A 20,806-nucleotide genomic window follows, 5' to 3' on the forward strand; every position below is an offset into this window, starting at 1 on the left:
AATGAATGTCCTAAAAAACAAACAAAAAAAAAACTGTGGCATTGCGGGTTGTTTTCTTTTCACCTATTTTGGATTTTTTTTAAACATTTTTTTCCCTGTTTTCAATTAAGGTATATTAGATAGTAAAATGAATGGTGTCATTCAATAATAAAACTCCTCCCGCAAAAAAAAAAAAAAAATACATATCCCTGTTAATGGCTGTCAGTGGAAAATTAAAATTAAAAAAAAAAAAAAAAAAAGGTTATGGCTCATGAAAGAAGGGTGAAGGCACTAAAAAAAAAAAACTCGCCCATCACAAAGCGGGTTAATTGGAGCCAGGTAATATAGGTTCATTGGCCTGTATGATAGTTTTCACTCTCATATGTCTTTTTCGGACATATCGGCCCCGACGTGTACTTGGCTTTAGATTTCTGTCTTGTATAACTCCCATCATAGTCCATTGGATGTCGTCGAATTCTCTACAGCCCAAACATGTTCCTTCCAAATAGGAAACAACTAACAGAACTGAATAAACACTGGGACCTGAATGTATCCTGTACACCTGGGTCCAAGAGGAAATGTCTGGCCAAGCAGTCTATAAACCCTGTCTCCTGAGGATATAAACTTGAAAGTAAATCTCTGCTGTAACTCTGCTGCTTCTTTGGTGTCCATCATGTACTGTACATATTCATATTTGGATGCCGATTGTTTATTGCGGAGACCTAATTTATTGAGGGATCTGCTGCTGTGGACGCGGCTTGGCACAGGCCGCCGGTCATAAACCGGAGGATCATAAAGGTGCTTTAATCTTGTTGGGAAGTAAATACATATCTGTTATTGTGGAAATCTAGGTCAGGTGGCCAGTGAAGAAATCATTTGACAATTCCAGCGTTATCACATCACCAGCTGATGATCACATGGACGTTTTGCAATCTATTCCCCCCCCCCCTTTTTATCTTTACATGATGTATCTCATGATGTAGTCTGTATTGTGCCACTAGTGTAGGTAGCCGGCCATATTTTGTGTTATGGGCAGCAGGTAATGATTGGATTCTTAATGAAATCGACATTAAGATCAGAATGGCTCCCATCATACCGATTCTTGGTGGCAAATCAGTGGCCCCATCAAGAAGTAAAGCATTTGTCAGGTGGGATAATTTTTATGCACACATAAAAATTATCATTATCAGCAGCACGTGATTGAATATACACAGAAAAAGTGCTGCTGATAATGTGTTGCATATAGGGGCAGAATGATCATATTCACTATTGTTTTGTCTCCATCCTTCTGTAGACAGGACAGTAGCTGATGAGAAATTACTATCGGCTATCAACAAGTTGCTAAGCAGCTTGAACCGTCCCGTCCACATGGTCCATCTGAGGTGCCTTTAGATATTCAAGAATAGATGAACGAGCAATCCTACGAACGGCTCTTATAAATATGCTGGCGATGATGTGACAAAGTAGCAAAATCCTCATTCATTGAGTGATCAGAATGTTTACGCCAACATTCGGGAATTTGCTGCCGACAATACGATGCTTCTGTCCGCATACAACTACATGTTACCTATCATTCTGCCAACCGTGTAAACAGGCCAGCAAACAAGCACCAATTTAGTTTGTATGTAGCCGATTCGTGCTCATTAAAGGACTGAGATCTGCCTATCTAAATGGCGCTAAAGTGTTTGGGCTAGTGGAAAGTTTGTCATGCCAACCAGTTTGGTTTAGGAAAAAAAAAATCGAGGCTTGTGCTCCACCAATTAATCATAATGGGGTCTGCTGGGTTTTTGTGATAGTCTACCACTTTCCTGGAGTAAATTATTTTTATCAGTTTTTTTTGGTGGCCATTGCGACGGCTTCAACTAGAGCTACCAGTGTAGATGTGAACATAGCCTATGGGTTTTGCCCATTCTTTAGTTAACAGTTGGCCAACATCTATCCTTCCTCACACCCCTTAACACGTGTATGCTCACCTTGACCGGGTGTTTGTGTTTTCTTTGGGAAGAGCTTATCTGACTATAGAGCAAATGAATTGTACGATCTTGAACCAAATTGCCGTGTCCTCATCTCCATTGGGGAGGCCCCAATGCACATTAGATAGATCGCAGATCATAGCTGAAATCCGTTTGTACTGCCAACTTGTATATAGGAGAAGATATGGTGCAATTGGTCTGATTTCGACCATAACAGATAGTTTTAATCTACTATTTCTGTGAACTGAATAGTCATTATAGTAATAAACCATCGGTTGGATATGTTGGATTTTTCTTTTTTTGGTCAACGATCAGCATTGGCTGCATCATCAGCTTTTTTTTTGTCCAATGTAGTCTCCTCTGTATTATGGGTCATTGAGAAACATTTGTTCGTACGACCGATAAATTCTTATTAATGAGTCCGTATTTATCTAATGTACATGGGGGCCTTTATAGAATCCGCTGCCCTGGTGGACCAAGCCCATTTGTGTACTGCATGGTTGGCTTTTGTTTCAATTACTGAATCTTTTCAATTAATGGCCAAAGTAAACTTCCCTCTTTAACACCGAAGTGGTGATCCCTTTTATTTATTTTCGGCACTGGATGTGTCCAAAATAGATGATATTAACTCGTGTCTGTATCTGTGAGCACGCGTCTGTTAGGCTGTGTGCACACGTTGCGGATTGGTGTGCGGAATTTTCCGCTCTGTTTTTGCAAAATCCGCAGGTAAACTGCACTGCAGATTTTCCACGGATTTACCGCGGATTTTGTGCGGATTCCACGTGCAGTTTTACACCTGCAGATTCCTATTGAGGAGCAGGTGCAAACCGCTGCGGAATCCGCACAAAGAATTGACATGCTGCGGAAAATACACCGCTGCGTTTCCGCACTTTTTTTTTCCGCAGCATGTGCACTGCGGATTTTGTTTCCCATAGGTTTACATGGTACTGTGCGACGCATGGAAAACTGCTGCAAATCCGCAGCGTCAAATCCGCTGCGAATCCGCAATGTGTGCATATAGCCTAAGAAATCCCAAGCTCTGCTGCAAGGCCGTGTCTTGACTTGGGCTTTGGACCTTACCCATGTATTTATAGTGTAAACTTCCTCGTCTCACCTTGTTGTTACTGTATTCATGGTTCTAATATGTCTTCATATTTGGTAAACTTTGTGCCAGTAACAATCAGTGACGATATGACTGAAATGAAGGATTAGATCTGAGAACTCGTACTTCATATTTTTCTATTTTGACAACGTTTGTATTATGTTTCTGTTCCAAAGTTGTTCATACTGCAAGTTACTTTTTGACCATTGACTACTCACTTCTCAAGTTTACTCTTCGCATTCGAAAGCTTCACTGATACTGCACATAGAGCCAGGACAGGAGGTGTGTTGTATGGAATTATCAGTAATTGAAGTGTTAAAAATGCATTCAGCAACCTGCAGTGGAAGTAGCACTTGGGATGGTCACGCAAGACGTCCACAGACACAGGTTACTACAGGCAAAGTGCAGTTACAATCTCTTCCGTGCGCCTGATTAAATAACAGGTTGGTTGATTTCATACCTGTCAGCGGGTAATCGCTGATTGTAAGAGCGAGACATGACATCAGTGGTGCTGCCAGACTTCTCTCCATTAATGGTGAGGTTAGTGCCGGGTTCACCCGAAGTAAAGTTACATCTAGTATAGACGATGCCGTCAGTGTGAACAATCCAAAAATAGATGGGGGCAGTGAGAAAATTAACAGTTATCCTCAGTTACCCAGTTTCCCGTCAACTTACAGATGTGAACATGTATCCCTCAAATTTTGGGAACGATAATTAATTGGAGCCATGTTTACAAGCGTCAAGTTATGTTAAATTTATTATTTTTCTTATCATTATAATATTTGAATTGCCAATTAGATCTTATAATAGACTGATACTTTCTGTTCTGCGCAGATGACTTTTCCACAGTCTCATTATCATCACAGACAGGATTACTATGACAGATTTAAGCTCTCTGCACACAATCCACCACTCATAATAGATGATATCACAGCTCACCTCCTCCTGTACAATGACTGATAACACCTCTATATACAGTAGATAACACAGGATCCACCATTCACAATACGTGATGTCACAGCTCTCCTCCTCCTCCTGTACAATGACTGATAACACCTCTATATACAGTAGATAACACAGGATCCACCATTCACAATAGGTGATGTCACAGCTCACCTCCTCCTCCTGTACATTGACTAATAGCACCTCTGTATACAGTAAATAACACAGTATCCACCATTCACAATAGGTGACATCACAGCTCACCTCCTCCTCCTGTACAATGACTGATAACACCTCTATATACAGTAGATAACACAGGATCCACCATTCACAATAGGTGATGTCACAGCTCACCTCCTCCTCCTGTACAATGACTGATAACACCTCTATATACAGTAGATAACACAGGATCCACCATTCACAATAGGTGATGTCACAGCTCACCTCCTCCTCCTCCTCCTGTACATTGACTAATAGCACCTCTGTATACAGTAAATAACACAGTATCCACCATTCACAATAGGTGACATCACAGCTCACCTCCTCCTCCTGTACAATGACTGATAACACCTCTATATACAGTAGATAACACAGGATCCACCATTCACAATAGGTGATGTCACAGCTCACCTCCTCCTGCACAATGACTGATAACACCTCTATATACAGTAGATAACACAGGATCCACCATTCACAATAGGTGATGTCACAGCTCACCTCCTCCTCCTGTACAATGACTGATAACACCTCTATATACAGTAGATAACACAGGATCCACCATTCACAATAGGTGATGTCACAGCTCACCTCCTCCTCCTCCTCCTGTACATTGACTAATAGCACCTCTGTATACAGTAAATAACACAGTATCCACCATTCACAATAGGTGACATCACAGCTCACCTCCTCCTCCTGTACAATGACTGATAACATCTCTATATACAGTAGATAACACAGGAACCACCATATACAACAGGTGATGTCACAGCTCACCTCCTCCTCCTGTACAATGACTGATAACACCTCTATATACAGTAGATAACACAGGATCTACCATTCGCAATAGATGATGTCACAGCTCGCCTCCTTCATCTTCCTTCACAATTTCTTATGCCCGGAATAGTCATTACTTCCTGTATTGAAATCCCGTTTTCTATGAAATGGAAGAGTACTTTTTTAAGATTAGTTAGCTATATGTTAAATTTCTAGGTATATTCTCTAAAGTTGTGCTTAATCAGATCACTAAACTTTACAACAGTGAAGGTTGTTAAATTTGTATCTTTTTTTTTTTAAATAGTTTTTTTTAGAAGCTTTGCGGATCAAGATTCATCCGGTGAATTGATTGTCTGGAACAGTAAAGGATTGTGTTATGTCAGCAGTGTCTAATAAATGAAGGCCTGAGGCTTTCACTAGAAGCCATCTTGTGCCCAGTGGTTAGTCTGTTGACTCGTGTACTTTTTTTAAATGATATTTATAGGATGTATATCTGCCACTAATCCATGCACGAGACATTTGCTGTTTAATTTTCAGTTGCTGTATACAGGTTTGACGGCTGGTAACTTGAGACTTGTAGTCCGTGACCTTTCTGAGGTGTTTGCAGATAACACTGTGAGTCGACTGTCAGAACATTTTCTCGTCAGAGAATCCTTGTGGTGTCTGGCAGACAAGACGGAACTAGTAAAATCCGTGCGGGTCTCAAATCTCTCTGCTTTTCAATCAAAGCATTCAGGGCCTTCATTCCTGCTATGTCTGCTCTCAATTCTCTGTTTTAACACCTTTTTAGTTTGCTCTATTTCTTAATACCCACAGCGCTGTACAGAGATTGGCCCTGTGTAATGGCGCTCACAATCCCGATCAGAAACGCAGGACATTATAATAGGAAGCTAATGACCCTATCTGGGATGCGTATGCTCATGCCAAAAGGCAGGTTTACACAGGTAGATCTCTGCCCATAATGAGCCCCGATCAACTTGATTGGCTCTTGTTTAAGGCTCCTTGACCATACCCTTGCTAAAATTGCTTGTAAAAACACTTTGCAATAATTTACGTCTTATTAAAAATCCTCTATGTTCTCCAAAATGGAGGGAATTTAAAATTTATAGTTTACTCCTTATTTTCTGGAATACCAGCCACCTCTGCAGTCTGTTAGCAGTGGCCTGTTTCCTCGGCAAGGAGCGTGCACTTACAAGCTATTTGCTAAAGAGCCTGTAAGTGCTGTTTTGAAACTTACCGGATCCAGACAACCTCAGTGCCCCTCTAGCGTAGAGGTAATGTTATCTCTGCTCACAGCTTGGGAAAGTGCACTGTTCATGCCAGCAGCTCATGGCAGAGTGCACTGTTCATGCCAGCGGCTCATGGCAGAGCGCACTGTTAATGCCAGAGGCTCATGGCAGAGCGCACTGTTAATGCCAGAGGCTTATGGCAGAGCGCACTGTTCATGCCAGAGGCTTATGGCAGACCGCACTGTTCATGCCAGAGGCTTATGGCAGAGCGCACTGTTCATGCCAGAGGTTCATGCCAGAGGCTTATGGCAGAACGTACTGTTCATGCCAGTGGCTCATAGCAGAGCCCACTGTTCATGCCAGCGGCTCATGGCAGAGCCCACTGTTCATGCCAGCTGCTCATGGCAGAGCGCAATGTTCACGCCAGTGCTCATAGGAGAGCGCACTGTTCATTTGAGCCGCACAGCCATGCCTCTGATCCAAACTGTGAATCATCAGGAGTGCCACCACCTACACCCGAAAACCCTGGCAATCTGGAAGATTGGAGAGGGTGCGCTTCTGAAGGTAGAAAAATGCAACCACCTTTTTAGTCAAATTGATCAGGCCCCCCAAACATTTTACATGTCTTCAGCAAATCCACTCTCTACACAATGGGGTGTGCTGCCACAATGATTATTTTTTAGGATGTGTTCAGACCATCGTGCTTTTAAAACGGATGGCACGGGGATCCATGTTAGTGAATGGGCTACATCAGATGTGCATTTTTCTACACAGTCCATGTGTCGGTGTGAATAACGGTAGCGTTCTTTAGTCTTTTCCATTTATCAGATGGAACTTGCCCAAAGAACTTATTGATTCGCAAAAAGAAAAAAACGGATACTACCTGTACAGCATACATCTTTAGTGATTGTAAAAAGTGGATAGTATATTGATGTCAAAAATGGTCTTACGGAATGACAAGGACTTATGGATGACCTACAGAAATAGCATAAAGGGAAATTCCTAACACCATAACACAATTTCTCATACAGTTACCTATACATGGCTTTAGGCTGCATAAAAGAAGCGCTCATTTGTTGGCTTATGACTGCCATGGGCAGCCTAATAATGGCCCGTGTTACTGAACATAAAGTCCTTAAAGATGGTCTTGGTCAGATTTAGAGGGATTGTCCACTATTTTTTATATTAGGGATAAGTCTTTACTATTAGATCATTGAGGGTCCGACACCCGAATCCCCCCACCAATCCACTGTTACCGTTTCCGGCAGCAGCCATATGTAGATAGCGACCACAGCTTGGGCACTGCTTAGTGGCCACTCGTGTGTACTGCAGCTCAGCTCCCGTTCATTTGTATGAGGGGTGATCTGCACTTACCGCTATTAAAATAGTTACATCCATTCTCTGCCAGTGCTGCTAACAGCTGATTGGTTGGAGTGTCGCACCCCCACCGACCTTACATCGATGACTTGTCCTAAGGGTTGGTCGAGAGTATCCGTGTAGTGGAAAACCCATTTACATCCAGGACCCCGATACTGACCATTAAAGCAGTGAGCTGCCCATTTTTGAGCATTCACTTCTGAGCATGAAATAAGTTTACCTCCCTTGAATTTTACAAAAATTGGAACTTTCCACTGCTTTATCCACCCAGAGTAGGGTGACGTCTGCAACGAGGACCGTGTGTGCTGAAACAATGTGAGCCATGCCGAATGTCAATTTTGCACATTACAAATATGTGTCATCTATGCAGGAGAACTGGTCATTCTTGTCTACTAGACTCTACCAAATAGATTAGTCACATTTGGTATAAAGGGATATTATGGGGGTCAGTTGTATGTTATTTTTCTTTTCTTTTTTTTTTTTCTGTTTTTGGGTAAATGAGCTTCTGTGCTGGTTGATGCTGACTCTATAGTGCTATATGTTGGTTTTCTGGTTTATTTCAAAGTCCAATTTATCCCTTTTGTGCTAGAAAAGAGAACTTGTTGAATGTGGTTGTTCTGCCGGCAATGTAAAGGGAAGTTTAGTATTGGGAGCCGGTCAGTCCGTACACAATGTGTCACCTGATTTACATAAATTATGTATTACCGTATATACGTAGAAGCTAGGTGGAAAATGCTGTACTAGAGCCCAATTATTTGGGTTAGTTTTGAAAGATATATAAAATATGTTCTTTAAAAAAAAATTAGAAACATTTAGACTTCAACTCAAACCAGATCCGAATTGCAAATAAGGTTGGGTATACACAATGTTTTTTTTTTTTTGTTCTTTTTCTATAATTTTCTGAAATTTTGTTAAAAAATTTTTGCCTCAATTTTCAGACCTTGCTAACCACACAGTTTCACAAATTGGGCAGATTTCTTCATGTATTTCTATCAGTTTTCTGGTGTTAAATGAATATTGCCATCTAGTAAGTGAGGAAGCCAGAGGGCAGTGGCTCTAAGACAGGGGTTAAATTATCCCACTTCACTGATATGGCAAATTAAACCGAAAAGAAGAAAATTCAGAATGCAAAAAAATCACAGTAAAATATAAATTTTTATTGAATCGCATTTAAAAATATATATAGATAAAAAAAAATCCAAAAATACACAGACATGGGAAACAAGAAATTGGGTAAGCCAAAAAGGTGTATATACAGGTATATTGCACATATGTAGAGAGGATGACAATGTAACACTGCGGAATCAGATACAAAATACATGTGCAGAAAAGATAGTGTTAAACTGATATTATAAACCAGGGAGGAAAAGTAAGAGTCCCTGTGGACAAAATCAATAATGCCCTGATAGTAAAGGATTCCACACTATGCCCAGAAGGGCAGCAAAAGAGTGCACAGGCTCATCCACTGTCCACCCGACGCGCGTTTCGCAACAGCTTAGTCTGGGGCCATTTTAGTAAGTGATGGCATGCCTTAACAAATATGCTATCATTTAACAATCATTAGGGGGAGTTCTCATATGCCCACTGCTTTTAAATAAAAAGATCGCAGTGCTGTTACAGGGCTTCATCTCATTCATTTTTTTTGTGAGGAAAACTGTAGCCAGCTCGTTCATTTGGATGGAGCGGTTCTGGATCACGTGGCTGGGAACACTCCAGTGCAGATTAAACACTGATAAAAGGACTTGGTGCTAAAGTATTGCTGCAACTTCTTCTTTCTCAGGGGAATCCAGAGATCAGGCTACACTATCACTGTGTGTTGACTTATCCTGTTAACTTATCATCACTTACTCAGATGGGAATACCCTTTTAATATAGTGGGGACGAAAAAGCATCATCAACATATTAATAACGCCCCTTCTCTTCTGCGAGATGGGAAAAACTTCAGATTTGCATCAAGTCCAAGTCTAAATATTGTTGACTGTGGCAGATTTATCTAAAAGTAGTGCCCTAATATTTGTCACCCCAAAAGTTCTCAGGGGTGCACAATTTTTTTTATCTGTACCTAAATCCAGCCAAATAACACTTTTGTTTCCTGTCTTTAGCTGCAACATTCTAGCCTAAACTGATGATGCGGTTACAAATTGTAATTGCGTTGGCTTAGAGATTGTGAAAATGTGGAGGCACAAAGCATATTCGGACTGTTCAGAACTTTTCGCTATACGATTCTGGACAACCCTTTTAAGATTTATTGAACAATATATATTCTGTTCTTGTTAAAAGCGTCACTTGCCATGAATACCTAAAATTATTACCTGATGTAAATGCCCCTTTTCTCCTGAATCTGGCATTTTCCTTTTGTTCCCAAGCCACTCTTTTTGGCTTTTTGAAGACAACTGGGTGTGGTCATCAAAGACGACTCCCATTGACCAGTTGTGGACCTCACCCAGTTGGCGACAAGACTAGATTTATATACAGGGAAGAGAGAGCCATATCTCAGGAGCAGAGAGGCGCAGGAACATAAGTGAAACCATGTTAGATTCGGGAGAACAGTGGCATTTACACCAGATAAAAATACAATTTTATATCTTAAATGCATCTCAGTTACTATGGGGCCAATGTAAATACTGTATTTCTTTCCTTTCAGACACCCGCGTGAACCTTGTCACTAAACTGTGAAAAGTAGGAAGACTTGGTGAGTAAGTGAACAACCCCGAGTTGTCTACTAACACTTTCCTGGTCCTTTCATCCAGAATGTCATGGCTGGGAGCAGACGCTATTGTAGCTGTGTATTATGCACTTCATCCCCTTAGCTTATTATTATGGCAGCTAATGAGATTTACCATCGAAGAAATGTGCTAAACCTTAGACAAAGCTCGCTTACATAGAGCCGGGATATGAAAATTCCCATGTATTGGCACAGTCTAAAACTCCCTAACAATAGTTACACAGTGCAAGGAAAGCTATTGTTCAGAGTAGTCTTGGTGTGAAAAGGTGACTGCAAAGTCTTTAATTGTCATTTTTAGCGGAGAAGTGAAAATCGCTCATACTGTAGATTATGGATCAGTAGGGTGAGAGGTTCCTGAATAATGGTCAAAGGTGTCAGGAGCCTCTACAGTAAGTAGTCTTCTACTGCCTGAAAGTTCAGTACTAGAATTGCCCCTCACTTCTAAAACATGAGATTCCTGTACTTAAACAGGGTCACAAAGTATCGGAGGCTGCCGATGAGATGACAGCCCGAGCACACACGAACACTGCAGGAGCCCAGCGAGTGCGAGCACACAGTGTCAGAGCGCGCTCTCATCTCTTTCCTGTCAACATCAGCTGCCCGCTGTGTAATCCTGAGTGCAGAAAGTGGCCGCAGCAGACAGGAGAGGGGATATAGGAGCCCACCTGCACACAGACACTGTCTGAGCTCTTGCCTGCTGCAGTGTCAGTGGGCTCAGGGCCAAGGATTTAATTCAGCCAACGCTCAAAAGTGATCGCTGTCAACATAAACAGAGATGTAAAGGATGAGAGGGGGCAGAACTGTGCATTGTATGTAAAATGGAATTAAAGAAATCTGTTATTACTGGTATCATTTTTATAGGGGCTAAGTCCCCTCTATGAATGTATAAGTGGTTTGATTTGAGTTTAGGGGGTGGCGGACTTACTTTTAAGGAGTAGCTGTCATTTCTCCTGACGTTTCTGCGTTTGCAGATACATATATTCTCCATAAAATAACAAATCACCTGCTTTTTCCTCTGCAATTGGAAAGAAGATGAAGATATTGACAACTGTGTGTTACAATTCCCATTGCTGAAGGGTTACATCCCTACACAGTCCAATCTTGTACCTTTGTTTTTTGTTATTAATCAGCCTTCTGCTCAAGCGGCTTGATGGATGAACGTTCTCTAGTGATAAGCAGAAGTGCTCGTTACTCAAATTTGCATCGGGTGCTCGGGTATTCTCCAAGTATTGCGGGTGCTCAAGTGACATGTTTGGCCACAGTTTTTGGCATCTGTTAGATAGCCAGAAAACATGTGGAGATTGCCTAGCAAATATTGGCAATCCCCTCATGTATTGTGGCCGTCAGCTGCGAAACATGCACGAGGACTAGAACATGTCACTCGAGCACCCGCAATACTCAGTGAATACCCGAGAACCCTAAGCAAACTCAAGTAATGGGCACTTGCGCTCATTACTAACGCTCTGTAGGAAGGTAGACCTTGTGCAAACCTAGATAAGGTCCACCAGGGTCTTCTCCACCGTTATCTTAATAGTATCAAGTCATCGGGTTGCCGGTCTTCCTCTTCACCTTGTTCCATCCATTCTTCCGACCATGATGTCCTTCTTCAGTGATTGCGCTCTTCGTATGATGTGTAAGCAAGTCGTAGCTTGGTGATCCTTGCTTCGAGTGAAGACAGACTATAGGAACACCGGGAATGCCACATCTAATTGGCAATTTTTCTTACATTTCCAGGTGATATAAGAGAGGAATAGTGCAATTTGGGAGACCTAAGCAAATGTTATTTTGTAGAGGGATGCAAGTGTTTCTTACGACAGTCGAGCTGTTGGAAAAGATTAATTGTTTTCATTAGTAGATTAATCCGTGTTGATACCTGGACTCTCTGAAGTTTGATTCTCCACAAGGGTTAAACGTCGGGGGTATTTCTCAGCTCTCTGGTGGTTGCTTGATGAATCTTTTCCTGTGCTAATGCAGACCAATGCTGGGACCCCCCCTATGTTGCTGTGGATCGCTGATGAAATGTCGTGTCTGGTTAGCATTTCAGGTTTGCTTGTTAAAGTCTCGTTCCCCTTTTGAAGTTTCCGTTGACCCAGGCATGCTTTTCATTGTATCCACTGTAACATTCACCCTGTTTGAAGAGCTCCTGTTGTAAAAATAAATGACTCCTTCTCACACAACATGTTTTTCCATAGGGAACCTCAAAAAAAAAAATGAATTAGCTTAGGCACCGATCCTCCCTCTCCCTCCGAGTCCTCTGCTCTCTTATGATTATGGGTAATGGAGCTATTACACAAGGTTTCATTTTCTTTTACTATTTTCTCCAGTAGTTTCCTTGGGGCTGAGTTCACACTTAGATTTTTTACATTCTGCTTGTCTTTTCCTGTTTTTAGGAAAAGACCAAAACTGATCTGAATTTATAACTAATGCAAACAGTAGCAGCGAGATCTCATTGATTGGTAATGGGTCTGTCTGGCTTCCGATCTGTGTCCATTTTTATTTTTTCCTACAAATCGCAGAGCTGACACAGAGATCCAGTAATAAAGGGACGCCTCTGCTTCTGTTTGTGTCCATTAAAATACGAATCCATTTTCCCCATTATTCCATTTATCTGTTCCCCAAAATGGAACGGAAGTGTGACCGCGATTGCCACGATTAAGTATGCTTGTTTGAATCTGGATCTACCGTAGTTAGTTTTTTTTTTTTTTCTATTTTTTCATTTACATTTTAAAGTTTTATTGATATCAGTAACAAGCATTATTTTAACCCTTTGGCTGTGTGCACACATTGCGGATTTTTCACCTTTTTTCGCTATAAAAACGCATAAAAACACATACATTATGTATCCCATCATTTAGAATGCATTCTGCAATTTTTGTGCACGTGATGCGTTTTTTCCGCGAAAAAACCCATCGCGGTAAAAAACGCAGCATGTTCATTAATTTTGCGGATTTATCGTTTTTTCCCCGCTATTTAATGCATTGGGAAGCTCCGGGAAATAAAAACCGCGAAAAAAATGAACGAAATACGCACAAAAAAGTGAGAAAAACGCGAAAAAAACCCGCATGCGGATTTCTTGCAGAAAATGTCTGGTTTTGCTCAGGAAATTTCTGCAAGAAATCCTGAACGTGTGCACATGGGGCTGGAACAATCTTTATGGATTAACAAGTGTGAATACAGCCTTATGTATATCAAGTTTGAAACCCTACGCTAAAATGTTCAGACACAATCAAAGATTCTGTAATTTGTCCAGAAAAAAAATTGTTGCGGATTTTGCAGTAAATTCCGGGGCAATCTCTGCAAAATGTAAAATTTGTGTGGGTCCATCCTGCATGTTAAAGGAAATCTGAATCACAGGCTTCATGAATCTCATAGACCATCTGCAACATTGCATCCGTGTACATTTTACGCTGATACGTTGCGGCGTTTAGGACAAATCATAGTTTATAAAGCCAACCAAAGACTATGCCACTAGACCAAAGTATTCTTCTGGCCACATTCTCACTAAACGTGTCCGACCTCGCTCAATTCACTTGTATTGAGTGAGTCCGCACATGTCTAGTTGGCACTTGACTGCATATATGCAAATTGCATACATGCTCCCGACGCTGTAGAATCCTGACTGCCTGCTGTGCGCATTCACAGGTCTGCAGTCACATTGTGCCTGCAGACTTGTCCCCTACACCCAGGCAACCCCATTAATTTATTTGTGTAATACCCTACAGATTTTCTATCTACAGATCTGAAGGGAAAATTATCTGAGTGTCTTGTGCATATAAGCAAAAAAAAACTTTTCTACCTAGATATGCCACTAGAGGGCGCTGCAGAATTTGAATACTACACACAATTTAAAGTATGTTCCTAAGCTCCCCCTAGTGGTTGCGACAGAAAGTAGAAAAATTAAAAACAGGCTATAGATAAGTTATAAGGATTCAGCACAGATTGTTGGACCTAAAAGTAATAAAGTGTGAAAAAGTGGATGCTCAATTCAAAACTTTTTATACATGTTTCCATTAAGGACCATCCTGCGGAATAGGGGAAACCTTATGTGCTGCTGCTTTGATACATGCATCAGATGGACATCCTGTCTGTGAATTCTGTGCTCCTGTTTTTTTTTTTTTTTTTTTTTTTTCATTCGATAAGTGGACATTACTGCAGACTTTCTAGGAATTCAGATTATAGATGCATCAGGATTAGGCGGATTACTGAGACTAGACATACATAGCAGTTTTTATAGCACTTGGCACTTAAAAAGCAGCAATGATTGGCAATTATATGCTGCGTAAAGCCGGTGTCACTTGGGCGTTGCGCTTTCTTTATATCAGCAGGGTTGCAGTACACCTTTTCTTTGTATCATTTATTCTATTCTGCTTGTATTCTAAAAATGTAGCTGTTCTAGCACATGGGGGTTACTGGGATGGAGAGATATAATATAGGTAGGTTACTATGGTAACCAGCACCACCGCTCGCTTTCTACCTTTGCGACCTTTTTAATTCCTCACCATAAAGAGAACCTGTCACCGGGTGAAATGTGACCAGTCTTTGTTCCTACTTTATGAATCTTATATTTATATAGTGTTAACATATTCCGCAGCACTTTACTCTCTCTCTATATAGATGGATTATATATAGATGTATTACATACATACATACGTACGTACATACATACATACATACATACAGGGTGGGCCATTTATATGGATACACCTGAATAAAGTGGGAATGGTTGGTGATACCAACTTCCTGTTTGTGGCACATTAGTATATGCGAGGGGGAAAACTTTTCAAGATGGGTGGTGACCATGGCGGCCATTTTGAAGTCGGCCATTTTGGATCCAAGGGTGATGTTGCACTTCAAACTTGTTGAGAATTTCACAACAAAAACAGTGGTGTGCTTGGTATTAATGTAACTTTATTCTTTTATGAGTTAGTTACATATTTATGGCCACTTATAAAATGTGTTCAAAGTGCTGCCCATTGTGTTGGATTGTCAGTGCAACCCTCTTCTCCCACTCTTGACACATTGATAGCAACACCGCAGAAGAAATGCTAGCACAGGCTTCCAGTATCCGATGTTTCAGATGCTGGGGTCACCTGAAGGCAATTGTCTATGCTGTGAAGATACGAGATGTGCAGCATCTGAAACTTTTCTAGTTAGTGCTAATATTTACCCAAGGTAACAGTGGAAATAAGAGCGAAACTGTTCACTTTTTACCCGGTGACAGGTTGTCTTTAATCCAGATTTTGTATATGATATACTGTATATAGCTGCACCACTGGGGTATTTCCATGAGCCTCGAAGACCAACAACCCAATGGCTTGATGCTATCAAAATAACGGCGGAGAAGACCTTGGTGGACCTTTCTAGGCTTGCACAAGATCCGTCTTCCTACAGATAGTTCATCCATCAAGACAAAGACTGTTAATAGAGTTAAACGGATCCTTTCTTGCCTCTGGTTCTCTGTATGTATTTCTGTAAAAATCTTCAGGTTGCTATTTTGTTTTACTTAATTTTTTTTTTTTAGTTGTTTTTTTTTTTTTTTTTAATTTCCGCTTTCACTTAAGGTTTACATTTATTTCAATGTAGAATGTGATTGCTGTTCATATAGGAAAGCAATAGAGGGAAGGAATTAGTTATGTTTCACCTTTCTAAAGGGAGCCTGTCAACACAAAATGATCATTCAAACTAAACCCCGGCTCTCTGTGAACCCTTGGCATGGTCGAGCAGTTTAGCATATTTTCCCACCTACTTACTTTCCATCTATCTCTGCACTCCGACATTTATGGTCAAAGAAAAAAGCCATACGGCTGATTTTTTTGTGTGTGTGATTGTACTGTAAAACACAAAAAAAAGAATAAAATTTTCATTAGCGACTTCTAATGAATTTTACCAGCCGTGTATTAAATTTCGCATTTTTTTATTTTATTTTTATAACCAGCTTATTTATGTGTCCTTAGGGTTGTTGTTTGGGATGTTTTTTTGCTGCAGAAAAACTGTCTAATCCTGAATGTATGGAGGATTTGTTAGTTTAGAGGGTGAGCTGTGAATACCTGGGGTCTGGTATGTGAACGCAGAGGCTGAAGGGATTTTATATAGTGGTGACAGAATGTACCTCGGCTATACAGAGAAGAATGTAAACATTCCCATGTGGACTTAAAACTGAAAAAAACACCCCATGTCCTTCTAAGAGCATAGCCTGCTCCCTGTAACCACCAGTGTAAGCGCCATGTCCATATTTAGAGGTAACGTCAGGTTAGTATGGATTTTGTGATGTACGAGCCCCTGAAAGATGAATTGTTTTGAGTTGGGCTTAACTTGAGTTTTGCTCAGACAAATAGTCAGGAAATCCCTGCAGAATGACTTGATGTTACTCCTCGTGTTATCCGAGAGAGGACCTCCTCGTGAAGTCAGAGGCCTATGGAGGTAGAGGAACTAGGTGGCGATTTAATTCAGACACACCTGTATGGGGTACTCTTGGTATACCTATAGTTGTGCATTCTCCGATTCTATGAAGCTGTGATATTTTGTACATCTGTGTGCTGCGGTTTTTGTATAGCATTTGGGTGTCATTGTACCTGGTTATTCTTTCATGCTTTTAGAGGAGAATATCTCCATAATGCGGTGCCATATGGAGGCACCGTACAGCAGCAAGTGCCTGGGTCTTTACTGCTGAGGTCTTTTTTTGACTCTGTTCAGTCTAAGGCCATGTGCACACGTTGCGGTTTTTACTGCGGATCCTCAGCGTTTTTGACACTGCGGATCCGCAGCAGTTTTCCATGCTTTGTACAGTACCATGTTAACCTATGGAAAATAAAAACCGCTGTTCACATGCTGTGGAAAAAAACGCACGGAAACGCAGCGGTTTACATTCCGCAGCATGTCAATTCTTTGTGCGGAATCCGCAGCGGTTTGACACCTGCTCCATAATAGAAAAGCGCAGGTGTAAAACCGCAGTAGAATCCGCACAAAAACCACGGTAAACCACAGGAACCACGGTAAATCCGCAGGAAAAACAGTGTTTTTGCCCTGCGGATTTATCAAAATCAGTGCGGAAAAATCCGCACACCAGTCCGCGGCATGTGCACATAGTCTTACTTTTTGTCATTAAAAGGGAATCTGTCAGCGTGGGATGACTGTTCAAACCAAGCTCAGCTCTTTGGTGCACCTTTGGTGTGGCCAAACATTTACGTGCACCGCCCCACCTACCGTACTTGTTTTTCCTCTATCTCCACCCCACCTCTTCTTTGATTGAGAGCCAGAGAATGGTGGCAGAGATAGATGGAAAATAAGTAGATGGGAAGGTGAACTTAAATGTTATGTTTGGCCACACCTAGGGTGCACCGCGTGTCTCTGCTTGATTTGGGCAGTCATTCAATGCTGACAGACTGCCCTTAAGTGATCTGTGGTAACCACCCATGGCCATGTCTAAAAGGATTATGTCATTTCTCATGTGCTCGCTCTGATATCAGAATATGTTCTTTGGTTTGTGGTATAAGAAGATCTGTCAGATGATATTCTAAGAAGAACACTATACAAATAGAAGAACAAAAAATGACTTTATTTTACTAAGGGATCAGCATATATATCGTTTCTGATACTAGGAAAACCTTGGAGGGGGGGGGGGGGGCTAAAACCATGCATGATGCACCATCAGTCGTGTAACTTGAAGCTTGTTGGCCCCAATTATTGCAGGCCTTCACAAGTACTGGTCTTCATGTATGGCCTAAAGGAAACTTTTGAGCCTCTCTTAGGCTGCATCCCCTGCACACACTGTAGTTACACCCCCGTGGAATCAGGTATGCAACCTGGACATACTATGGAGAAAAATATAAGTTTGTTTTTTCTCACAACCTATTTGTGAATCCACAAGAAAAAAATGCATACTGAATTATGCAGGTATTCTCAGCTAAAAGCATTGCTTCTTGGGGAAGTAGAACACATCGGCAAGTCCCCATACACACGGAACCTGTGGGCCTGTAATATGATTCCGTAGGGACGCGGTGTGCTGCTGGACCAGTTCATTGCTCTGCACGTTAACATGTAAAATATTGTTTATATTGTATATTCTAGAACCCTACATAGATGGGGCTTCCTGGTACATTCAGCATGTTGTGATTGGGTAGATATTGCCATGTTATCCACTTTAAGAACTTTTTTTTTTTTTTTTTACTTAAACTTAAATGTAAGTATTTGGAGCTAACTTTTTTTTTTTCCATTGTTTCATTAATAATTTTGCTCTGTTTTTCCTCTGTGGCATCTGTATTGCAATGTCTAGTCCTGACTGCAGAATTAGTTTAATAGGTTGTCCAGGCTTGGAGTTCAATACAGCTGTCACTCTGTGACTGCAGATTTATGAGTCCTCACAGCACATATTGTCCGAAATTGCCAGTAGTGGGCGATCATATAACCACAAGTATGCAATTTGCATACGTCCGGCCACATTCCAACTAGACGTGTCTGACCTCAGTCAATTCACTTGTATTGAGTGAGGCCGTGCACAACTAGTTGGCATGTGACCACAAATTGCATACTTGTGGCGAAATGACACTGGCACAGGAGAATCCAGACAGTTCACGCGTTGTGAGGATTCACAAGTCTGTGGTCACATAGTGACTGCAAACATGAACCCTAAGCCAGGCCAACCCCTTTAAAGGGAACCTGTCACCCCATTTTTTTCAAGATGAGCTAAAAATAGCGTTAAAGCGAACCTGTCACCCCCAAAATTGATGGTGAGGTATGCTCACCGGCATCAGGGGCTTATCTACAGCATTCTGTAATGCTGTAGATAAGCCGCCGATGTTACCTGAAAGAGGAGAAAAAGACGTTAGATTATACTCACCCAGGGGCGGTCCCGCTCCGATGGGCGTCTCAGGTCTGCTCCGGCGCCTCCTATCTTCATTCCATGACGTCCTCTTCTGGTCTTCGCGCCGCTGCTTCGGCGCAGGCGTACTTTGTCTGCCCTGTTGAGGGCAGAGCAAAGTACTGCAGTGCGCAGGCGCCGGTAAGGTCAGAGAGGCCCGGCGCCTGCGCACTGCAGTACTTTGCTCTGCCCTCACCAGGGCAGACAAAGTACGCCTGCGCCGAAGCCGCGGCGCGGAGACCAGAAGAGGACGTCATGGAATGAAGATGGGAGGCACCGGAGCGGACCTGAGACGCCCATTTGACCACGGACCACAGCGGGACCGCCCAGGTGAGTATATTATAACCTCTTTTTCTCCTCTTTCAGGTAACATCAGGGGCTTATCTACAGCATTACGGAATGCTGTAGATAAGCCCCTGATGACGGTGAGCTTACCTTACCATCGATTTTGGGGGGTGACAGGTTCCCTTTAAATAGGGGCAGAGCTGTGCTTTACATTAGTGTATTTTGTGTGCCTTTATTCCCCACCTATGCTGCCGAAATACCTTTGTAAAGTCGCCGTTTTGGGCTGTCACTCACGCTGGTCTGGTCATATGGGCGTGGTGACATCTCTGATTCTCCCCCAGATCCTGCTCATCTTTCCGTTGGTGGCGTAGTGGTGTGCGCATGCCCAACAGGCGAATCCACTGCGCAGCTGAAGGAAAAGAGCGCGATCTGCGCTATTCAGCGGTTTATCGGTGGGCGCGGCCATCTTCCTGAGGCCGCGTGTGCGCAGATGGTAGTGCTCGGCTTCCCGGGGCTTCAGGAAAATGGCCGCGGGATGCCGCGCGCAGATGGAGATCGCGGCGGCCATTTTCCTGAAGCCGAGATGCGAACTCGGCTTCAGGAAAATGGCCGCTGCGATCTCCGTCTGCGCACGCGCGGCCTCAGGAAGATGGCCGCGCCCACCGATAAACCGCTGAATAGCGCAGATCGCGCTCTTTTCCTTCAGCTGCGCAGTGGATTCGCCTGTTGGGCATGCGCACACCACTACGCCACCAACGGAAAGATGAGCAGGATCTGGGGGAGAAACAGCGATGTCACCACGCCCATATGACCAGACCAGCGTGAGTGACAGCCCAAAACGGCGACTTTACAAAGGTATTTTGGCAGCATAGGTGGGGAATAAAGGCACAAAAAATACACTAATGTAAAGCACAGCTCTGCCCCTATTTAACGCTATTTTTATCTCATCTTGAAAAACGGGGTGACAGGTTCCCTTTAACTGTGAATCAGTCAGTGAGCTTAGTGTTAACTGGGAGAGTTTGTAACTCTTATCTGTCTTGCTCTGAGCTCCTCTTAGCAGATTAATGACCACGGACATCAGACCACATCAGAGTTGAACTAAGAGCTTGTAAAAGCCAAACTGCGCCAAATTTTTAATGTAACATAATTGCAAAATTGATTTTTAGCCCCGAAAGCGTGTATTTAAATAAAATAAAAATAAAAAAAAACCTTAAGGTGGAAAACGGCTTTTTTTCCTAGTATAAGAAGGTGTTTACCCTGACTAGAAGATTGTATGCAAATACCCTATGTGTTCTAATTCTGGCACTGATCTGAAGCATGGAAACCAGTGCAGACGGCTGTTGT

The 20,806-nt window shown here is 42.1% G+C and overlaps 1 protein-coding gene across 4 annotated transcripts in view; it reads left to right on the forward strand.

Moving 5' to 3' along the window:
* The window catches only part of DAAM1 (dishevelled associated activator of morphogenesis 1), a 208,603-nt gene that overhangs the window by 65,211 nt on the left and 122,586 nt on the right, over nt 1–20,806 (forward strand). For 2 of the 4 annotated variants that reach the window (XM_077265179.1, XM_077265223.1), the window contains exon 2: nt 10,240–10,291. The exons of 1 other annotated variant lie outside the window; for it this stretch is intronic. The gene's annotated coding sequence lies outside the window, so the exon portion shown is untranslated. The remainder of the gene's footprint in view (nt 1–10,239; nt 10,292–20,806) is intronic. One more of the 4 variants, XM_077265188.1, reaches the window with a different exon arrangement.

Source organism: Ranitomeya variabilis, chromosome 1 (assembly GCF_051348905.1).
Source record: "Ranitomeya variabilis isolate aRanVar5 chromosome 1, aRanVar5.hap1, whole genome shotgun sequence".
NCBI classification, from domain to species: domain Eukaryota; kingdom Metazoa; phylum Chordata; class Amphibia; order Anura; family Dendrobatidae; genus Ranitomeya; species Ranitomeya variabilis.